This window comes from Telopea speciosissima, chromosome 10 (assembly GCF_018873765.1).
Source record: "Telopea speciosissima isolate NSW1024214 ecotype Mountain lineage chromosome 10, Tspe_v1, whole genome shotgun sequence".
Taxonomy (NCBI): domain Eukaryota; kingdom Viridiplantae; phylum Streptophyta; class Magnoliopsida; order Proteales; family Proteaceae; genus Telopea; species Telopea speciosissima.
In genome coordinates, this window is record NC_057925.1 from 19,450,590 (window position 1) to 19,466,971 (window position 16,382).

Sequence of the window (16,382 nt, forward strand, 5' to 3'; positions counted from 1 at the left end):
CAGAGTTCTTCCATCGATCCCTTAAGGCAAGAAAAAGCCTTAATTCCATATATAAGCTGACCATCCAAGATGGCACCACCATCTCCCAACCCACTGAGATTAAGGCTGAAGTGTTGAACTATTTCAAGACCTTCGCACCTCCCTCCATTAGATCCGATTCCTGATTCTTTTCTTTTTAAGCAGATCTCTTTGGAGCAGCAGTCCCTTCTTTACAGCATTCATCCTCGCCATTCATAGCCACAAGCCCCAAAAAGCTTCGGGTCCTGATGGGTTTAGTTTGGGCTTCTTCCTTTCGGCCAAGATATTATAAAAGATGATTTGATAAAGGCAATCCGCAGTTTCTTCTTCCAGCCTGGCAAGATTCACTGAATTAACCACTCCTTCATTCTTCTTATCCCAAAAGTGGAGGATGCAGCCACTACCTCTGCTTTTTGGCCTATTTCCCTCTGCAACCTTCTCTATACATTTATTTCTAAAATTCTTGCCATCAGATTGAAGAAGGTAGTTCATGATTTGGTTAGTCCAAACCAGACTACTTTCATTCCTGGGCAGAGCATTGTTGAAAATATCCTCCTTAGCCAGGAGCTTGTTAGAGGTTTCGATAGAAAATCCCATCCCTCTTCGATGCTGCTTAAGCTAGATATCCATAAGGCTTTTGACTCTATCAGGTGGGAGTACATCAAAGGGGCCTAGGAGTCTATGAGCTTCCTTCCTTGTTGTTATAGCAAACACCAACAAAATCACGAAAAGAAACAAGAACAAAGCAAAAGAACACAGAGATATAACGTGGTTCACACACCAGTATGGTGTGCTACATCCACGAGCGAAGACGAAGATGATTCATTCGGGTCGCCACCAAAAATGTCGGAGTGGGTCATTCTTCGAAACGGGTCCAAGAATTCGAGACATACATAACACTTGTTTTATTCAGTGGGTCCTCCAATGTATCTCCACGGCCCATCTTTCCATTTTGGCTAACAGTTCCCCCGTTGAGTACTTTGAGAATTTTGTGGGGGTCCACTAAGGATGCTCCCTGTTCCCACTCATCTTTGCAATTGCAATGGAGGGTCTCTTTGGGAGTCTTCTCTGGGAGGTCGAGATGAGCTCCCTTTTTCTCCTAAGGAAGTTTAGATCAATAAACCTGACCCTTCTTATTTTTGCCGAAGATGTGATGATCGTCTCAAAAGCTCAATCGAACTCCATCTCTATCATGGACACTCTTGGTGATTTCTATGGGATATCTTAAAACCAAGTCTCACAAGTTTATCATGTACATTCAGGGGTCTCTAATGTTGAGAGGGGTAGATTTCGCACCAACCCTAGCTTTTCTTTGGGTAATCTCCCTATCAGCCATCTTGATTTACCTTTTATTTCTTCAAACCTTTCTATACGCCATTGTTTCCCATTCTCGATAGGCTTCACAAGAGACTCCAACTTTGAAAGAGCGTACTCCTATCTTATGTTGGTAGATTGGACCTGATCAAATATGTTATGCAACATTCTTACCTCTATTGGGCAAGTGTCTTTAAAATTCCCAAATCCATCATTTTAAAAAAAATATATCTATGATGTGCTCCTCTCAGTGGAAAGGCAAAGAAAACCCCAAATTTTTGCATCCGTGCAGTTGGGTGTTTGTTTGCCTCCCAAAGGAGGAGGTGGCCTTGGTATTAGGAGAGTGAATGATATAAATAACACTACATTTCAAGCTAATTTGCAGGGTTGTGGCAAAAGAGAATTCTATCTGGGTGGACCGTATATACTCAAGGACCCTTAAAAAGGACTCTATTTGGACTATTCACTACTCTCCAAACTCTTCTTGGTCTTGGAGAAAGATGCTCCAGCTGAGGCCTCTTGTGGTTGACTATATCAAGTCATCCACTGATGATGGGGAGGACTCTTTTCTTTGGTTGGATTAATGGCATCCTAAGGGTGTCCTAATTTCCCACTACGGTGACCGAATTCGTTTCAAGGTCAAATAGGTTAGTAAAAGTGTCTACCATTATTAGGGATGGTTTATGGGATTCGGGCCTCCTTCCTCCCTTTGCCTTTCTGAGGCCTAGGCTGACCTCCCTCTTGTTACTAGAAAAAGTCGTGAACTCGTGATAGTGGTGACTGTCCAATTTGGACTACATGTTCCTTCGGTAGATTTAGTATGGCCTCTGCCTGGAATCTGATTAGAACTAAGCAGCCTTTGGTGCAGTGGTGTAACCTTATTTGGAGGAAGGGTTTCATTCCGAGACACAATTTCATTGCTTAAGAGCTATCACTTCTACCCTTCCAATTCAATCCTTCCTTCAGCATAGATCCATTCATATTCCAAATTGTTGTTTTTGCTAGAATAAGGAAGAAGATATAAATCATCTCTTCTTCAAATGCCCTTTTTTGAAAGCCCTCCGGGAGGGCATTTTTGCAAAGTGTTGCCCATCCCCTAGGCCGATTCAGTCCTTCTCTAGAGAGTGGGCATAGATGCTTTCTCATTTCAGAAGGAAGTCTGTGTGTGATTCAATTGGCAGATTGGCTTTCTGCACTGTGATATACCATATATGGTGGGAGAGGAACATGAGGAGATGGTCAAATTCACCGCATACCTATCAGCATATTTGGTCCTTTATCAGTTTCGATGTTCGGCAGAAGGCTCTTTCTACCCTAGCCCCTTGTAAGGAGAGAGAGAGAAACATGCTTATTGCCACCCCTTGGGATGTTCCCTTGTGGTTTATTTCCCCTCCCCTCTCTTCCCCTCGGCCCTAGAGCCCTCCGTTCCCGATAGCCTCTGCAAGACTGGGTTGTGTTTTGCCCCTTTGCCGCTTTTGTTTTTGGGGTTTTCTCTTATGTGTTGCGCTATTGAGCTAGCAGTGAAAGGAATCATTTATCATTAAAAGCCAACAAATATCAAAGAACTAAAGAAAGCAAACATTAAGAAAAACAAAAAACCTAAGCACTTAAACATTAAGAAAAAGGCAAAAGAATAGTTATAATGGGATAGAGATTATTTTTATACGATAGCAAATTGTAGTAGGGTCATAAGCTGCGTACATTTTATTGAGAGAAAATGGATTGGAATAGTAGAATTTAATGATCTTACCTCTGTCCTGTTTCTTGAACGTAGCGGTTGAAGTTGGTTCGAACTTAGAAGTTTAATGGAGGAATTGCAGACGCCTTACACGGTTACACCTCTTGGGTCTCTGACCAAACGCGTTTTCTTCTTTGAAAGTTTTGACAATAAGGCCAAGGTCGGTCGGTGAACATTTAGGGTGGTTTCTGGGCCGGATAACCTGACGACCCGCTTTACCCTGCCCTATTGCCCGTGAGTTTTTTGGGGGAAAAATATAAGGACACCCCATCAACTATGGCCTGCTTTTCATGTACACCCCCTCATCTTTAAAATCTTTCAAGCACACCCCTCATCTATTGAAAGTAAGTAAATTAGACTAATTAGTCTATCAAACTAATTGTCGTTTAGTTTTAAACGTTAATACACCACCAGCCATTTTTCTTAGGATCAAATTACCCAAATTAAAAGTTTGAAGATGAAAAAACCCTTTAGGAGTAAATACTAAATACCCCTAAAGTGGGTAACATGCTGCTTCGACACCGAGTTAACTCACTGTTATCAATATACAAATCAAAGTGGGCAACATGGCTGCATGGACAGTAATAGACAAATCCAGCAGTCCATATGGTTTTTTTTTTCTTTTTTTTTTATGGAAAACATAGAAAATATTTAATTAATGTAAAGGAGATGCAAAATGGTTAATGTTACTGGAGTTAGACCTAATCATCATGGATAACCCAAAAAAAATATAGTTATCTCTGGTCATATGGACAAAATTACAGTTCTATATAGCATTCAAAATGTCGAGAATATGGGGTACTAAGAGCCACGGCCATGGTTGATTTTTTGGTTGAGGAAAAAAAGTAGTATCTCCTCGCTTGGTTATTTCTTTTTTGTCTTTGTGTGTATAATGGCATTGATTGTATACAAATGTTGTTAATTCTTATATGTTGTCCTTAATCCATTCTTATATGTTTCATACAAAATACCCCTATCATTTGAAGTGTTGGGAGATGGGAGCGGTACAAGGGAGTGATGGGGGTAGTGAAGTAAATTAATAGAGGTGGGGTGGGGTGGTACAGGGGACTGATGGGGTGAGGAAGATAGTGGAAATGGGGGTGGGGTCGGTACAGGATGTGCCCAACTTTAGGGGTATTTAGTATTTACTCCTAAAGGGTACGTAAAGGCCCATTGCTATCAGGAGGTCTTGAGTTCAAGTCTCCTGGTTCACATCCTACATCCCCCCTACCTATCAAAAAAGAAAAAAGAAAAAAGTATCTACTCCTAAAGGGTATTTTCATCTTCAAACTTTTAATTTGGGCAATGTGGTCCTAAAAAATAGTTGGGGTTGTATTAACATTTAAAAATAGATGAGGGGTGTGTTTGAAAGATTCTAAAGATGAGGGGGCGTACATGAAAACATGCCATAGTTGAAGGGGGTCCCTATAATTTCTCCTTTTTTTTTTCAAGGTAAACCGTAAATGGTAAAAGATACCCAATATTTTAATTTTTAACTACACGAACAAACTCCGAAATCTTGAAGAATAAATAAGGGAAAGAGGCTGATGAAGCGTTAGCATTAGATGCTATCTAATTTTGTGGATTAGTTGAGGAACGCCGCAGGAGTTCTGGAGGAGGATTTTGGTAGAGTTCTTCAGGTTTATACTTTTGATTTTGATTTGATTGCTTTCAAAGATATGGTTATTAGAGGAAGTGGGATTGCAGGTGTCACATCCCCATCCCGGCAAGGGATAAAGAACAATAAAAGGTATGACTAGGATGTTTGCCAACATCCCAACCACTACCAGGATCTTGATGCAGTGGCCAACTTACAGTCTTAAATCAATATTAAATTACAATAATATCAGAGTGCAGAAAATAAAGGAATATTGCATTCCAAAAGATCAGAAATAAGCGGAAGCGTCTACAATATCAAAAGAGTTCAAGTCTATGTGATAATTAACTTAATATATTACATTTCAACTCAAAGATTAACAGAAAACTAAAATAACAGTAGTATTACCAAAGTCATACAATGTAAATGATAGACAAATAATAAAAAATAAAGTTACGCCCCAACGACACAATCCTCAAATGTACACCAGCAATCGAAGCCCTAGGTCATCGGCTCCGATCGAGTCACATCAAAAGAGGAAGCACCATCAAAACACCACCTGCATACAACTAAAAAGGGTTGCGCAATGGGGGTAAGCTCCATTGAGCCAGTGAGGGGATGGGGAATGCACATACAAGCAATTCACATATAGTCCATGATGCATGTAATTATTATCGAATTTTTCACCTAGCACAATATTCTAAGTCAAAGGTATATGCTACTGTAACAACTCGGGAAACACTGTGGGTCACTTAACCTATCACCACAGGGAAACCTTAATTGTTACCATTCGGCCCGGGCCGACCGTAATCATCACAACCCAGAGGCAGACCCCAATGGTCAAAATCATCCCTGACCTGGCCCCTCTCACTCTCCACAAGCCACAGAGAGCTCTGACCACCCAACACTTAAACCCCTATTGGTAAGGATCGTAACATAGGGAACGAAACTCTAACTGCAGTTATACTACATGAAATCCTATCGTCCCAAGAGGTATTCTGGGTGTATCAACGTCCCATTCTATCTAACACTCGGGTACCAGCACGGCACGGCACATACAGGCCAATATGACCAACAATAGAAATATATATATATATATTCCTAGGGTCCCGATGCTGGTATCTTTCGACACTGTAACCCAAAACAATTCACATCATCATAATCATCATCATCATCATCATCAAATAAGAAATAAATGCAATTATGTAATCATGCTTATAATGATGTAAGTAGTATAATAGACATATGTGAAATATGTACAAACCCAAACAATCATCCAAATCCCACTCACCAATAGTTCTCGCAAGGTTTGGTGTGTCTAATAGTGTTCGCTTTGGTACACGCTCTCCCGTACGAACTAGATGGCCTAAAGATGCATGAACAACTGTTAGAAGGTGCGAGGAGGGATCCCAAGAGGAGTCCCCAGGTGTTATTGTTAAGTTAAACAAACTACCGCACGAACGGACTAAGGAACGGAGGCAACAAAGTGAGTCCGTTCAAGGTTCAGTCCGAGAATTGAAAGTCTTTCACTCCCAACTTCCTTCCTTAAGATTCAATGGCCTCAAGAGTTAGGAGAGGGTGCCCTAAACCTTCCTTTGGTCATAGGGTTCCCAACCATTCATTGCTTCTAAGGTTTACAAGGGATTACACCCCATATTGGTCGAATCGAGGGTTTAGAGTTGGTGGGAGTTATGAACAGCAACAATGTTGCAAGTAAGGATTTTTTAGGTTCATTATTAATGTCCAAGTCCAATGAGGGAGTCAAAATACACCATCAGCATCGGATTTGGGTCCCAATGGAACCCCAAGTGAACTTCAAATTCCAAGATTCCCAACTCAAAACCATTGAGGGGAAAGGGGTTTTAAGGGCATCAAGGGCAGACCTTGGCACCACAATAAGTCACTTAATTAGTCTACTTAGGGGGCACTTTAGGTAATAATTAAATCCCATTAAAGTTTAGCAAGTCCTACTCAGACAGCCACGACATGGGCGAGGTCACCGGATTAAAATTCTGTTCTAGATTTGCTGTGAAAACACAACCTCAGTGTTTGGACCCACTTTATAGGGTCTTACATTCGGATTGGGTCTAAGGTTCCTTCATAGGAATTGTAGCCCTTTGACTCTAGTTTACAACACAACTTTAATCGCATCGATACGATATGTATAGACAAAGTTATGGCTAAAACACTAAGCAGAGGTCAAGCTGTCAGTACGAACGGATTTATGGACGGATTTTGTTGGGTGAGTCCGTTCTCAATAATCAAAATCCTAATCGAGGGGAACGGATAATTAAACGGAGGCATGATGGTGAGTCCGTTGAGTTATTATGCTCTGAAAGTAAGGAAAGGATTTATGAAAGGAGGCACGACGATGAGTCTGTTCCAGAATCCGTTCGCAGCAGGAATGAGTTTTCAACTCCGAATCTCTTCCACATTGATTCCCAAGGCCATTAATGGCTTCAAGGGCCTGTCAAGATGGTTCCTAAAGTTCATTAAGGTCTTAGTGACCTAAACTAAACATTGTTCTTAGGGATTAAAGGATTTGGATCCCTCCAAGGTTCCCATTCTACGTCAAGCTCACGAGTCTATTTGGAATGTTTGAATAGAGTAGGTAGCTGTCCGTGAATGAGTTTTACTCACGCTGGAGCTAAGCTAAGAACCCATTCACAGCATTGGGTTCCAAAGGGAACCCTAAGCTAGGACTGAACTTGTTAGAGATTTAAGGTTTAAAGAGAGAAGATGAGAGAATCAAGGAACTAGGAGGTCTTACCTTACAAGGCTGAACCCACTAAAACCCTCCAAGGATTGGCTCTTCTTTTCCCCTTTCTTCTTTTCTCCTTTTCCTCTTCTTTCTCCTTGCTTTCTCTCCTCCCTTTCTTTCCCAAGCTCTCCACGGCTTCCTCTTTCCGTGTTTGGACAGCAAAGGGGAGGGAGAGGTGGTGATGGCAAGTTTTCTCCCTCTTCCCCTTCCCTTCTTTTCTTCTTCTTCTTCCTCTCCTCTTTCTGTCCATTCTTCTCTCACGATTTTTGGTTTCAAGAGAAAGAAATGAGCTCAAGATCTCAAGTCCCCTTCTCATAACTTAGAAAGGACCTAAGGCCATGTTTGGTTGGCAACTTAAGTCTTAAAACCCATTTAAACTCAAATTGGGCGACGTGGGCCCACTTAGGTGATCCAACAATGCAAGTGAGGGTAAGGGTGGGCTCCACCATGCCCGGGATTGTAGCCACGGTGCCCGGGACACGGGCACGTGGGTCCCACACAAGAAAAACAGCAACAATTATAAGACAACATGGAAGGATTATCGAGCGGATTCACTAGTAGTGGATCCGTTCATGAATCCGTTCCTGCTGAACTGGTTGAAAACAACAACAAAGGTTGTTGGGCTTTGGCCCGCACCTCAAGGATTTCAAGGAGGATATGTATACCAAACACTTAGGGTTAGAAGCTCACCCTTGGGTGGTGTCATTGCTCATCAAACCGAAATTGCACCCTTTTATTCTAGTGATCTTCTTGACTGCCATTGCCCAGGGTCACAGGTATTGACCGTAGGCGGCGTTGCAACACTAATTAATGGGAAAAAAAAAACAATTTGGCCCAGGGAATTAGGCTGTGTTTTGGGCGCGGGTATAACAGCAGGGGTGGGGCATGTGGAAGAATGGGGAGGGAGGGGGTTTACAGTGGAAGGTGGGGCGGTAGGAAGAATAGGGAAGGAGCTTGAGGAGGGTGGGGCGGGAGGTTGTAGGGTGTGGGTGATTTGATTGCAGCAGGAGAGGGCGATTGAGCAAGAGTGGGGTTGCAGGGAAACATAAGGTGGGGTGGGGTTCCAAGAACATAAAAAACCAAGAGGGGGGACAATGATTTTTCTTTTGGTAAATAGAGGGGTCAAGTTTACTAGTAATCGCCTAATCGATATAGGTATCAGTATCGGTATCTACTGATACCGATCCTGATCAACTGTATCAGTCTGGATTAGTCGTATCGGCTCTATTTTCATTAAATAATTAGTTTTTTTTCTTTTTTACCCCTGTCCATACTGACCCATCGATTCGGGATCGGTATATGCAATGGCCAAATCAGCTTCCTCAAACCATGTTTGGATCCCATTATATTTTTACATTTTTAAAAATATAAAATAATTATGGGATAACGAGCACCACTTGATCGCACCAAACATGGGGCACACCCCTTGCAATATGTGAAATGTTAGGTACTTAAGTTTCAATTTGTCAACACGTTAGATACCTGGAGCCATTTATTACCTTTATTTATTTATTGGCAAAATCTTTTATGCATGGGCGTGCATGATGTTGTATACATGGTCGTGCATGATACACATCCATATACAAAACCTCTTCTTATTTATTTATTTACTTATGAGAGTAAGAATGCTAGTTGGGTGCATGCGGTGCGCTGCCATTGCACCCACACAAGAGCGCAATCGTTGCACTGTCATAGAATAATGAAAAATCCTGGGGGGCCAACGATCATTTTGTGCGCCTCTTGTGTCCAACACACCGCACATGCCTACGTAGCTTTCTCTTTTCCTTTATTTATTTATTGGGAGAAAGAATGCCACCTGGTGTGCTGCCCCTGCGCCCAGATACAAGGGCATGCGAAATGACCATCGTGCCTCAATGGAAAAGCTAAAAAACCCGAGGGTGTGACAGTCATTTTGCGCACCACTATGTCGGGGTGCAAAGACAGTGCACCGCATGCACTAGGAGCGTTCTCTTTACCTTATTTATTTTATGCCACATGAATTTTTTTATTTTTTATGCTACCCACGTGAGTTTCATGCTTTGTTAAAAATGCAAGAACCACTATACCTTTTAATGGAGAAAGTTCTCTATCCGGGAGTGTGGCTTACACCGGCACTCCCACAAGTCTATCTCTCTCCTCCCCATATGAAAAGACACATCTACCTCCTTGTTTTGAGGAGGAGAGAGATAGGCACATGGGAGTGCTGGCGTAGGCCACACTTCAGGACAAAAAATTACTTCCCATCTTTTAATTAAAAAGAAAAAAACCACTATATATTTTCTCCTGACAAGAACCACTAAAAAAGTAAACAAAAAGGATGGTAATGGGGCATCTGAAATTATAACTAGATTGTATTTTACATCAGCCGGGTTCTCATACCGAAAATCTGGGAAAAATGAAAGAATCATTAAGTAAGCACCAAATTGTATCGCATAGCATAGCCCATCCGGCAGTAGTGATACACTCTTTTATTGTAAACCCCTTTGAGTCTTAGAAAGATGTGCTCAAACTCATAAAGATTAAGGGAAGAAATGCCAGTAAAAGAGGGGAACCAATGTGTTTGTATAGAGATGAAAAAAGGCAAGACAGTGAGAGATTTTGGACTCCAGATTCAGTGGATACATTGGCAATTTGGCTGATTTATGTTCTTCATTGTGTTGTGGAGATTTCAAAAGTATTTGGAGGAAGAAAATGGATTGGCCAAGAGAGTATGGAATATAAATTTTATAATATAAGCAATGGAAACACTAATTTATATGGTCCAGTGTTGAGAGACCTCTCAACATGGCTTAAATATTAATAGCCATGTGACAAATTAGATATGCCTCGAACCCAAATTCGTTGTTTCCTTTTGTGCAAACACTTTGAAGAGGAAAATTTATGAATCTACTTCAAGCAAAAAACCGTTTACCATGAGAATTGAAGCAAGTCATCTGAAAATGAAAATTGGCACAACTCTTATGGCCATTGAGAATCAAACATCCCAATCCCATTGCCACCTTTGATGAGATTATGGCATCCAAATGGATAGATAGCCTTCAATAGGGGGATAGGGATAGGGTGAATGGAAGGGGTGGAAACTTGTTTAAAAATAGTATCTAAAATTATGGATGTTAAATTTCAGCTCAAATGAAGTTTGTCATTTGGCAAAATAGAGTTTTGAAAAATCTAGGATTACATGAAAGTGCACGACGATGGTCAAAGTACTATGGATATGCATGTATATGCACGACCAATTTAGACCATGTCCTCTGTGTCAAACAATTGATATATCCATGTGGCACAAAGATAGTGGGTCCTATATTGAGAAGGCTCTCAACACTAGCTATGCTAAAAAAACCCATAAACATATTTTGTTATTTGTGTATGCTATCAAATATAGATTATTGCAAAAAGGTATCAACTCAAATATATTACTTGTCACATATATCTGAAATAATGGACACTAGATCAATAAATTACCTATGGTAATACACATAAGTTATGTGAAAAGTTTTTCTATACCAGCCAGTGTAAACTGTAAAGTGTATCTCTATACCATAAATCAAATATATCACTTGAAAGGCGATATTACAATTTCAACCATATGGATGCCTAGATAACTGCTTGAATTGGCTATATAATAAATTTCAGACTCAGATTCAACAATATACTAAACTATATAAGTCTATGCACCTTCCCTCCATACTCATAATTTTTCAATGCAATCTTGAATTATTCGGCATTTTTTTTACCCTTTGACAAACTTTGTTTTGGTTAAAATTTGACATGTAAGCAGGAAACCTTTAGTATGCCTATTTATAAAATTCCAATCCTATCCAATATAACATTTGCAATATCGTGCAATGCTTGTATCTCTACACGAAATTTTTTTTTTTTTTGGTGGTGAACTGAAAAATTCATTAAAACCAATTAGACATCAAGTTTTCAAGATTATTAGGGGTTAGAAGTATGATTATTGGGATACTGAGAGGGATTGAGCTCATGTTCTCAATGGTCTATATGAGTGAGATGGAGATAGGGGTTGGGTTTAAATATTCTAAAGACCAAGTTATTCCTAGTGTTCCATAGGAAATAATAGGTGATAGTGGCCATGGATAGGATGCGGGATTTGTCTCCTTTAGTGATACTTGGGTTTGTGATTAGGGATTTTATTAAACTAAAGGGATTGAATCCTTGTGGGAATTCAGTCTGAAGGCCAAGTGAGTAGGCAGCCCAAATTCTTTTATAAATTTTTTCTAAGAATTTTAGAGATTCTAATCAGTCTCAACTGAAGAATTGCATAGCCTACAATGATCATCAATATCTATGAAGGTCTTGAGCTTGGAAGGTTAGGTGTTCCCCCCTTCAAAAAATTTCATAGGGAAATCTTGAACTTGGGTTGAATCTTAAGCCTCCAATAGATTTCTAAACCACACTGTTAGTTGATGAGTAATGAGATGACTCCCTTAAGGAAAGGTAGGAAGCAACAACTTTTGGTCTTTTCACTGATCCTCACGAAGAAACTTAGAGAAATAGAAGTAATTTAAGTAGCAATATGATGAAGAAAGAAGTCAAAGATTAAGATATGGTTCCAAACCCAATTAATTTAAAGTTCATCAATAGTAATAGCGGTGGATCAGGACTGAAGGAGGAATCCTTAAGCCCTCAATTTGGGGCAGCCATGCGGAATTTCAAATATCGAGTATCTAAAAAATATTTTGAATTAGTCATATGGTTATATTCAAAGTCAATCACATACCCTTCCTTATATGTCCATGCATCGTTTCATTTGTTAGTCATCCATTTATTGGCATGCACTCTCATCGTATCCCAAATTTTATTTTTTTTTGAAATGGAAACGAATATTTAATAGAAAAAGGGATTACAACCTAAAATAAAGGTGACTCGATGCATCTTTTTACACCAGATCACTTAGCCTCGTAGGGAGGCCATCTGTACAAAAGTGAAGTTCTTGAGTATAATGGACAAAACCTGCCAAAAAATCTGCACAAAAATTGGTCTCATGCAAATAGAAGGAAAATTCAATGCATCTATCATGTGCCATGGCGCAGACATGTTGCCCTTAATAATTTGAATGGCCGCGAGGGAATCCGATCAGCATAGGATGTGATCCAATCCAAGGTTGAGGGCATTTAGGACCCAACTTTGATGCCCCATAACTCCATCCGAAGAATGTTTCTATCTATAGTTCCCCCTATCACAACAAAAAGGGGCTGCCCACGGTGATTACGCCCAATGGCGCCATATCCTCCAGATGAAGATGTAACGGACCCGTCATAGTTGATTGTCGTCCAACCTTGAGGTGGAGTCATCCACGCAAAGGGAGTTTCACAGACAAAACAATAGGAGATTGGAATTCTCCATTTTTCAAAGAAGAAACAGGAGGAAGGGGAGTCCTTCATAGAAAGGTCATGGTCAGAAAACCTTAGCCTGGTATCATTGATAATGGTGAGGACGACCGATGCATGATGTCGGGCCTGGCCTTAGAAAGCTCAATGATTTCTTTCCGCCTAGATTCTATAAATTGTGGCTGAGAAACAAAATTGTTTGACACGGGCAACAAGGGCATCACCCTTGAAATGAGTTGCCACCCAGTTGAGCTCCCCTTGCCATAAGTTAATAGGATTGCGATGGTAGCTGCACATAGCAAGGATCTCTTGCCAGATCCGACGAGAATATGAACACCCAAAGAAGAGGTGGTCGAAAATCTGATCCCTAAGGTTACATAAGTAGTAGAAGCGCTTCGTTGAAATACCCCACCGAGCCATCTTTGATTTGGTTGTGAACGCTTCTTTTGCCGCTAACCAGGCAATGAAAGAGAAGCGGGGGTGGGGCCATAGGGCTCAGATGATACCGTGCCAACTCACCTCAGAGCCCTGACTGTGAACGACGTTCCATGCCGACTTAACCAAGAAAAGGCCAAATGAAGCGAGGGTCCAAAAAACTGTGTCCCCAGGGAGGGGATGTAAGAACTTGGTGGAGCAAATATCCATCCAGCGAGAGCGCAAGCTGTATCTGCCGGGGGTTCCCTCTGAAAGGGCCTAGGGTAAGGTAGAGCTAACCAAGTTGAAAGGGTTATGGCCAATGGCTAGCACAATGAGGAGACCCTATTCTTTTATATCACCACCTGAGAGCTAGGGGTCATGCCATAGAATAGTCTTTTCCCCATCTCGAAGGAGAATCCTAGTGCAAAGAATCACTGAAGGGTGGGTCTCAAGAATAGCTTTCCAAGTGGCCGAGCATCTGAATGGGGTAGGGAGAGGCCAAATGGAGTAGCACCAAAGCCATCACGATGAAATATTCTAAATATGCCTCATTAAGCTGACACGGTTTCAGTCTGCGGCACGCCGGAGTCTGAGACCCCCATCCTCTTTGGGCTGGTAAAGCTTGTGCCAAGCCACCTTAAAAGAACCTCGACCAACATGATCAATCCAGAGGAATTTGGCCATAATCTCCTCAAGGTGATGAATCACATGCTGAGGTAACTTTAACACCCTTATCTAATAAGAAATGGTGCCAAAGATTACAGGATGGATTAGCTGCAACCAGCCCGCAAATAATAAGGCCCTCCCTTTCCAGGAGGCAAGCTTCTACTCCACCTTGGTGGTTAGGTCTTCAAAATCATTTGGTCGCATATTCTTGGGTGAATTAGGGACACCCAGATACTTGATCAGGAATGAACCCACCGGGATGCCTAGCGAGGTCGAGATTTGCATCTACAACAAGAGGAAGTAGTCCGTAAAGTAGAGGTTCGATTTGACATTGTTGAGAAAGAGGCCAGATGTAACCGAGAAGTGGGAGAAACATTGTTGGAGCACCTCAGCATTTTCCATCGTCGCCTTTCTAAAAATGAATAAGTAATCTGCATAACAAAGAGAGGTGATGCCTGGCCTAGCACACAACTGGTGGTACTGGAAAAGCCTTGTAGATGCCAAAAGCCCCAAAGAGTCAAAGAAGTGTTGCGGCACTATAGAGAATAAGGTAGGGACTAGGGGGCATCCTTATCGCAGCCCACAGTTGGTAGAGAAAAGCCTAGACTGACCACTATTCATGCAACCACAAAATTGGCATGGGTTGGTGATGCATTCCACCATCCAAGAGATGAATAAAGGAGAAAAATTCAGCCGATTTAGAAGGGTGAACAAAAAGCTCCACTACACTGAGTCAAAGGCTTTTTTTAGGTCCATTTTTGTTACAGCTTGGCTTTTTCCACCCGAATCCGATGGTAGGTCCAAAATCCGAAGTGGCAGCCTTGTATACATTTTGGAGTATTGTTGTGGTGTTCGAACGAGTAGAAGATGAAGAAGGGAATCTTGGTGGTAACTTGTCGTCTACCAGAAAAATGATGCGTACCTTCCCTATACAAATTTCAAAATTTACAATCTAATGTATAAATCATGGAAAGCAACCCTGACCATGTTTTGGGTATTTGGGGCATGAAAACATCATTGGAAATGTGTTAATACGCGAAACCGCCAAAGCTCAAGGCGTTCCGACACTTGGACAACATATAAAATACTCTGGTGGATCACTCTGGTCGACTACTTATATCAACTAGAGCTACTGTTACTGCAGATTTTCGTTTCGGGAGTGCGGGATCCATTGCCTCGAGTAGGGGATTTTGCCGTCGCGTCCCATTTATCTAATTGGAATGTTTTTCCAACAACGTTGGTATGTGGGGTCCGCTTAACTAACCCTTGTACATAAATTTGGTCAATTAATTATTTTTATAATTAATTGGGATAAGACTAAACTAACTGACTCAACCCACGGTCTATATAAACTAAAACTAAATCTAAAACTCTTTTCACTATTCCTATCTCTACTATGGAATACGTTGGAAGCAGAGAAGAAAAGAATAGAAAAGAGAAAGAAGAAGAAGAAGAGAAGAAGAAAGCTGAGGACTGATATTCGGTTTTTGGTAAGAAGTTTATCCCCACATCTCATCTCTCCCATGATTTCTTCTTTAAATTCCTTCCTTACCCTGATTCTTGAGCCAGGTTCATCTCTGATTTGGGAAAACCTAAGCTCCAGTCTTATGGATAGGGGTTTACTTAGATGGTTGTTTGATTCAGTCAAGTTATTCCTATTTATGCTAGACTTTACTAGTAAGTTTTCATTTAGGTCATTGATTGATGGTGCTACCATCAAATAGCACCCTACTGAGTCTAATCATATTGTATAAGTTAGTTCCAATTGGTGTAGTTCATGTAAAAACAATAACTCTGATTTAATTCCTACATATCTGAACCATAGCCATTATCCTAACCCCAATTCCCCAAATTGCCCACCTCCCTAGCCTATTTTGAGTCACAAGAACTCAATCTTATATGTAGGAATCATCCCTGATGTGAATTGGGGAAGACCAACCCAAAACCTCCATTAAAACTCTATTTTTCTTTTATTTTTTCGTTTCTGGTTGTCTCTGGTGGAAGTTATTGGTCAACCAGAGACATAGACCAGAGTTACTGAAAGGTGTTTCTTAACTTCAGATCTATTCCGAATCGACCCTAACTTATCTTGGGATCTCAGTATCATTAGAATATCATCTAGTATGCATGTTTAGTTGATAATTTTTAGAAACACAACTCTCGAGTCGCTTTTCCCTTGCTGTTTGTATCTGATGGAAGTTACTGGTCAACCAGAGACATAGACCAGAGTATAGAAAGATGTTCTCTTAACTCCAAATCTATTCCGAATCAACCCTAACTTATCTTGGGATTTCAATATCATTAGAATATCATATATCATGCATGTTTAGTTGATAACTTTTAGAAATCTAACTCTCGAGTCAATTTTCCGTTTGCTATTTGTCTCTGGTGGAAGTCACTGGTCAACCAGAAACACAGACCAGTGTTTCTGTCAGGTGTTCTCTTAGCTCCAGACCTATTTTAAATTAACCTAACCTATATTGGAACTCTAGAAACATCAGGATACCTCCTAACATATAT

General features: G+C 40.8%; 1 protein-coding gene across 1 annotated transcript in view; it reads right to left on the minus strand.

Moving 5' to 3' along the window:
* Positions 1-3,172, minus strand: part of LOC122641325 (cytochrome c oxidase copper chaperone 1-like) — a 36,918-nt gene extending 33,746 nt beyond the window's left edge. The window contains exon 1 of the mRNA XM_043834530.1: positions 3,083-3,172. The gene's annotated coding sequence lies outside the window, so the exon portion shown is untranslated. The remainder of the gene's footprint in view (positions 1-3,082) is intronic.
* Positions 3,173-16,382: the final 13,210 nt, after the last annotated feature.